Genomic DNA, 8321 nt, shown 5'->3' with positions numbered 1-8321 from the left:
TTGGGATACACCTTCATGGTCATTCCCCTTATTGGTTTTGACACCATTTTATTTTTAGATACACCTCTTGGTCATTCTAACTTTCTTGGTTTTGACACAATTTTCTTTTGAGATACACCTCTTGGTCATTCTCACCTTCTTGGTTATGACACCACAATTCAGGGACACACCTTCATGGTTAACCCCCTTCTTGGTTTTGACACTACGTTTATTTCAATTCTTGGTTATGACACCATAATTTAGGGACACACCTTCATGGTTAACCCCCTTCTTGATTTGACACCACTTTTATTTCAAATCTGGGTTATGACACCATAAATCAGGGACACACCTTCATGGTTAACCCCATTCTTAGTTTAGACACCACTTTTATTTCAGTTATTGGTTATGACAGCACAATTCAGGGACACACCTTCATGGTTAAACCCCTTCTTAGTTTTGACAACACTTTTGTTTTAGTTCTTGGTTATGACACCACAATTCAGGGACACTTCTTCATGGTTAACCCCCTTCTTGATTTTTGCACCACTTTTATTTCAGTTCTTGGTTATGACACCATTATTTAGGGACACACCTTCCTGGTTAACCCTCTTCTTGATTTTGAAACCACTTTTATTTTAGTTCTTGGTTATGACACTATAATTCAGGGACACACCTTCATGGTTAACCCCCTTCTTGGTTTTGAGACCACTTTTATTACAATTCTTGGTTATGACACCATAATTCAGGGACACACCTTCTTGGTTAACTCCCTTCTTAGTTTTAACACCACTTTTATTTTTGTTCTTGGTTATGACAACTCAATTCCGGGATACACCTACATGGTTAACCCCCTCTCTTGGTTTTGACACCACCTTTACATTGCTGCTCTTGGTTTTAACATCACCTTTACATTTATGCTCTTGGTTTTGACACCACCTTTACATTTCTTATCTTGGTTTTGACACCACCTTTACACTTCTGCTTTTTGTTTTGACACCACATTTACGTTTATGTTCTTGGTTTTGACACCACCTTTATATTTCTGCTCTTGGTTTTGACACCACCTTTACAATTGACTATTGGTTTTGACACCACCTTTATATTTTTGATCTTGGTTTTGACACCAACTTTACATTTCATTTCTTAGTTATGACACCACTTTCTTTTTTGGACACACCTCTTTGGTTAACCCCCATTTCTTGGTTATGACACCACCTTTACCCTTTTCTTTCTGGTTTAAACACCACCCCTAATCATATTTTTTTTCTCAGTCTTTGTCCTCCGAACCATGGAGCTCTAACTTCCTTATTTCACTATAAGGATACGTACGGACGAGGATACAAATCCTTGGCGAGCACCTTATTTTCTTTTCTTTGTTCTCCCCAGTTCCACGAACTACGAGACTCTAACTTTCTAATTGCACCATGAGAATACGTATGTATGAGGGCAATAATCCTCCTTGAGTACTCCCTTTTCTTAACCCCCTTTCTTTTGCGTAGGCACATGAAGATTATAACACCCATCCAAGCAAGAAAATTCAAAATTGTTCCCATTGAGTATCATGGATGTGAGAGGTGCTAATACCTTCCCCTTGCATAACTGATTCCCTTACCCATTTCTCTGTCTCTTTCGCCTTGGGTTTTATCAATATTTTTCCTTTCCTCTTTTAGGATAAATAATGTTTGGTGGCGATTCTGTTGTACCTTTGAGCGTACTATGTGTTCGGTGGACATATTTCAGCTAGCTTCAGTTATAAATATGGAGACTTGAACATTTATAAGTTGAAGAACCCACACACCTATCATCTTAAGGTTTTTGAGGAACATATGGTGCCTCTCTCACTTGTTTGTTGCTCTTAGCCCAATGTTAATATAATTTAATTGAGACTTAATAATCTCCCTTAGTAAAATAAATATATTACACAGTTTACTTTGTTTCATGTCGAGTTTATTTTCAACCTTATTGACAAAACTCTTTTGTAATATTTGAAATATTTCTTGAGAATAAACTCTAATTATCCTAAGTATATTTCATCGCTAAATTTTTATTAGAGATCTCTCGGTTCCACACAATAAATTTATATCATTAATTTTTCACTTAATACAATAAAATTGATAGATTATATTAGGAATATAAAGTTACCTTCATTGACTTTGTAATACCTATAACTTTCTCTTATATTCATCTCAAAATTGAATGAGACAACTAATTTTAGAATACTTGTCTCAAAACAAAATAAGACAATTATTAGCATAATATTCATGTCAAAATCAAACGAGACAATTAACTTACAGATTATGTGGTGTCTCTAAAGAGATAACTTTATTAACTCGTTCATATCTCCATGGAATATCATGATATTCATTTCAAACCCATATAATTTGATTAATATTTCCATCAAGAAATACAATCTTAACATTCATCTCATCTCATGTAGGTTCAAAATTAAAAAAATAATAATAAATAGAGTTTCTCTTTACTGTCAATCCTTTTTTGACACCATGGGGGAAATTTTGTTCATGACAAGCACATGTTTTATAGAAGAGGGAGTGAAACCATTGTAGAAGAGCAATACTCTAATAAGTCGATTTTTTTCGAGAATTAGCTTAGTTAAAGGCTGGGTCAATGACTGCCGACATGGAGTAAGGGTGAGTTACAGCAAGTTCATCATCCATATAATGGACTTTAGTTTGTAATTGACTTGGAAAAAAATTATACCTATTGCTTTTGGGACCTAATGGGGATACCTTGTAGACATGTTGTGTCTTCTATGCAGTATCAAAATTAGAACACATAATCATATGTTGACTTATGTTACATGAGGGAGGCTTATAAAACATGCTATCAAAATAATGTTTGTCCAATCAATGGTATGGATATGTGGTCAAATGTGACTATTGAGGACATGTTACCACCTCAGTATAAGAAGGGCCAGGCATGCCTAAGAAATTGAGGTTTATAGAGCATGATGAATATGGGTCTAGTATGAGGAGGCCTAGTGAGAAGAAGAAACAAGTTGCCAAAGCAGTTGAGAAGAAGAAACAAGTAGTCAAACAATTGAGAAGAAGAAACAAGTTGTCAAAACAGTTGAGAAGAAGAAACAAGTTACCAAAGCAGTTGAGAAGAAGAAAAAAGTTGATAAGAAGAATACACAGGCACCTAAGACGAGTAGTGATAGGTTGAAATATGTTTAGAGATCTAAAAATAATGTTGGGTCTGGTTCAACTTCAGTTGCATCATTGGTAGTTGATGAGCAATCTTCTGTGAAGAAAATGAGGTCATGGGAGGAAATTTCAAGAAGAATGACTCAATAATGCTTATTATTAGATAGTTTGTATTTTAATCTAAGAAACATCTATTTTGTAACTTCTATGTTATGCACAATATGTGCTACTTTTAGGAATATCTTTGTAATACACATTAGGTGCGCATTTTGGATCACCATGTAATGACAATTAAAAAATTTCTATTGTTAAATGGTCATCTATTTAATATTTTCTACTGCTATATGATTTGATGCACATTTGTGTTCATATACTATTATTTTATTTTATGCTCATTTGTGTTGAAAAAATAGGTTCCAATTTTTTGTACATTTGTGTTGAAAAACATGTTACAATTTTATGCACATTTATGTTGAAAATAGGTTACAATTTTGTGCATAATTGTGTTGAAAAATAGATTCCAATTTTATGTCATAACAGATACTCACAAGGATGCACTAATTACTCAGTTATATTATATGTGCCAATTATGCACTAATGTCATAACATATGTGAACCATTTATACTACACCAACTATGCAACCATATAATAGCATTTCATTCATTCAAAACAAGTTACAAATAATACCTTACTAAACAATTACATCAAAAAATATTACATATAATATCTTACTACACATTTGCATCAATTTCTATTACATGATCATAAACCTAGAAGAAGAAAACTCATAAATAAATAACTACAACTATTACAAAACTCGTCTTCTTACATATGCGGTCAACATTTTTCTTCAAATCTTCCATCTCTCCTGAACACAACTCAATACCAATCTCTTTCCCAAACTCTTTCCCCATTTTCCTCACCAGTTCTATGATTTCTCCTTCAGTTAGAGTCATTTATCTTTCACCAAAAAATTCATCTTCCCAACAAAATAAGTGACAGTCATCCTCTTTAAACATATACTTGCACTTCCAGTATTTTCTCCCAGAATTTGCATTCAGCTTTGAAATAAACATCTTCATATAGAGGTTATGTCCATATTTGGGAGTGATTCTTACATTATAAGACATTCTAGAGTTAGAACATTTTAAATTTTCATTTTCTTTGAATTAATAGGGAGACTAAGATGGGAACATCGAAGAAGAAGGGAACATCGAAAACGAAGGAATGATGAATAATATGTCTAAGACGACTGCAAGAAACTCAACAGAAGAAGGGAACAACAATGAAGAAAGTATAAGGCTACGCTTAGGTTTTTTCCTTTCAATGAATCCATCTCTCTCAGCTCTAAAGGTTTTGTTTTTACTTGAGAATATTTGTTTCATCTTACGCACTGAAATACACAAGTGGAAATTAGATTAAATAAAAAAAATTAAAAATAATAATGCCACATCATCTTTTTTGATGAGTTAGTCTGGCGAAGGTTAAAAGTGAGAGAATCTTCAAATGTTGGGGGATTTCATCAAACTTTTATTTACAAGGGGGTTTTTCGAAAATGACCCATACGGCAGGGGGATAATAGGTATTAACTCAAAAAAATAATATATCTAGAATATCATAATTATGATAATAAGGTAGAGCATACTGACTTTATATAATTTATCTCACTTTTGAGATATTTAATTTGAGATCAAGTGAATTTCACCATCCTTATTAATGGCTAGATCCATGAACAATGTTAATGTTTTTCATGATCAAGGATAATACAATGAGCTGGCAAGATAACACTGTTGAGGAAAATGGATAAAAGGAAGGCAATCAAGGACACATGGTGAGTGATCCTTACATCATGGAGCTAAGAAACAGTATGAGAGTAAGGGCCCCTAACAGAAAATATTCCTTGGACTAGTACAAATAACAAGGATTAATGCAATCATTGGGTATGTAGGATTTGACACACGTCTCTCTCTCTCTCTCTCTCTCTCTCTCTCTCTCTCTCTCTCATGCCATTCCTTTAGAATGATTTTCTTACCTTTTCTATTACAATAAATTGTTTCTTTTCATTCCAATAGTGCTTAGATATTTCATTTGTACTGTTCGTATTATAATTAAAGTATCTTTGTGAATCCTTTTCATTTCCAACTTTAGTACCATTACATTTGGTGATTTCATTGAATTACTGTAAGACCCTAATTTTGACCCTAAGATCCCTCATGGCATCATATCATTGCTCATTGCATTTGCCTCAAGGATCACAACATCTTGGTTCCTTACCCTAGGGGCGAGACTTGTGTGAGTTGGTTTGAGACCACCAAGCATGCTTGAATTGTACATTATTGCTTTTCTTTTTTTTATTACTAACCAAAAGCACAAAAATATGTCACTAACTTGTTTTGTTTTTAAGCTTAAGCAATCATGAGATCCCTTGCTTCTAGGAGGCTCCTATGCTCAATGAAATGGCCAGATGAAGATGAAAGAAAGCATGACAATGGTTCCCAAATCTCTCAATCATCATATATGTCTCCCAAGTATCTCAATTTGTCAATTCGATCAAGATAAACCAAAGGGCTTGAGAATTGTTTCCCAAGGAAACCATAATTCAACTGTGCATTGACCGTGCCTTGCTCATGAAGCAACCTCAACCTATGATCAAATACAATCAAGGGAAATTCTTTCATTAATTATTTTATGCATATATGAGCCTATATGAGTATCCTCAATCATTCATTCATCAAGATTTGAAGTGTGGACTTGAGAAGTTGACCAGTCAACTCATCTGACTAAATTGAAATCCACTGAGACCTAACATTTGATGTGTTTGTCAAATGAAGATGACCCCAAGATAAAAAATGTTCTTAAGAACCACATTAACAACTTTCATGTTCATCAAAAATTCATTTGAAACTTGGAAGGTCATCATTCATTTCAAAACATTATAGGTCATTTTGACTGAAACCCTAATTTTAGGTCAACTTCCCAAGAACCTAACTCCTTCATTTTTTATGATTTTTAGGTGAGACCAATTACATTTGAAATTTTAAGATGTCTACTTCAAATGTTATGTTGGACAAAATTTCATAATCATAAAATAAACACATGTGATAATACAAAACATTATAGGTCATTTTGGATCAAAGCCATTGAATCTTGAAAAAGTCCAACTTTAAGTGCCCATAACTTTCTCATTAAAAAACCAAATGATGCAAACCTTAAGTTTAAAGTTATCATCTTGAAAATATGTACAACTTTGATGTTGGAGGTTTTTCCATTTGACGCCTGTATCATTGAAATAGAAGGGCTTGAAGTTGGTCACTTTTGGAAAAAATTTCAAAGACATGTTTTGTACATCAAACTTCATGGCCAGATTTCACAAATTTCCAAACTCCAAATGGATTTTTGTCCAAAATAGCTTTTGTTCCTTATGTCAAGACCTTTCCAACCATTACTCACATGCCTATGTTTGGATTTTCCATATGGGACTTTCGAAGAGGGGAACATTTGTGACCATTTATGCATTTCACAGGAAATCTTCATACACAAGCAATCACATTTCAAATTGCACATCCAAACTTGCTTCAAATGAGCTCAGCATTCATTTCTAATTGCTTTTGGGCCTCACATGCGCCTGTACAGGCCCATGCATGGAGGACCCAAAGCTTCATGCACACGATTTTGGCACTCCATTTGCTTGCATTCCATCTATAAATAGCATGCTCACTTCATTCATTTCTCATCCTTGAATAAACTTGAAGCTCTACAGAATTGGAAACCCAACCTTACCAAAGGAATTTTGAATTTTCATTTCTCTTTTCAAGTTTGAATTTCAACAAAATCAGTTGATCTTCAACACTTATTCCTTAGCCTTGCACTCATACCAAACTTCAAGAACAAACTGCAAGCAAGAATTTGGTTGGATCGTGCTCATCAAAGTTGCACTTCAAAGGTTTACATCTCAACTGTTTTGATCCATATCTCATCATATTTTGTGATTTTCTTGTGTTTGATTGGTTCTCTGAAGTCCTCGTGTGAGAGGCAAGTCAATGGTGGCTTTAATTTCATGAATTGATGCATTTCAGATTGAACACCTGAATTTTCCATCTCAGATTTCTCCTTCCATAGGGATCTTGAGTATAATCCAAGGTTATAGGGGTGATGTACATCACCCCAACTTTAATTTGATATAAGGCACGTATAGTTTGGTTGAGGTTGCAAAACCTGCAACTGGTGGCCGGTTTCTGTTGGCTCACCGGAGAAGGCGGTGGTTTCCACCACCGTCCCCACGTGGATGAGTTCTAGCCTTTGGATCTCACTTCTCCGTTCTAATCGTGGCCATGCATTGTGTTTACTATTTTTAATCCAACGTGTGATGCTGTTGACTAATGATCACCATGCGCGCGCGCCTCATGGCCTTTGAATTGTCCACGTCAATTAATGAATGTTGATCCAAGCGCTGTGGATTTTCCAGATTTTCTTAATTTCTGTTTTATTTTCTTTAATTCTTCTATTTTCAAAAATTCATAACTCTTTTATTTGGAATCACAAAAATATGGGACCAATTGCAAAAAAATTCTTTTAAAATCTAGTTTCATAATCTGATTTTTAATTATTTTTGTGATTCCATTTAATATTTTTTGTGAATTATTTTGTTTTTAATAGTTTTTTTTAATTCATTTTAAATACTTTTTGATATCCAAAAATTCCAAAAATATTTTCTTAACATTTTTGGATCATGATAAGTCTATGAAAATATTCTCATCAATTTCTTAATTGATTTGAGATTTATTTGAGATTTTAATCTATTTGTGTTATATTTTAATGCTTTTAATTAATTTTAAAATAGTTTCTGATTTTAAAAAATGTTGAGAAAATTTGTCAAACATTGTTTGACCATGTTAGACTCATGATGATTCAATTGGACTTATCCAAGTTGATTTGAATTGAATTTGAAGTTTGACCATGCTTTATTCATTTTATTTTATGTATTATTTTAATTCCAAAAAAATACCAAAAATATGTTGGACCTTTCTTGACTTCTAATCTTCATTTCACTTATGTTTACCATTGATTGATGTTGATTTCATTCACATTTGGACATTGTGTTTTGATTATGTCATTTGAATTCTTCTTTTTGTTCATTTCATTTCATCTTCGTCTTCTTCTTTTTCTTTTGGCCA

The sequence above is a fragment of the Lathyrus oleraceus genome, chromosome 3, assembly GCF_024323335.1.
Source record: "Lathyrus oleraceus cultivar Zhongwan6 chromosome 3, CAAS_Psat_ZW6_1.0, whole genome shotgun sequence".
In the NCBI taxonomy this organism is placed as follows: Eukaryota; Viridiplantae; Streptophyta; class Magnoliopsida; order Fabales; family Fabaceae; genus Lathyrus; species Lathyrus oleraceus.
Note: the sequence above shows the minus strand (reverse complement) of the source record.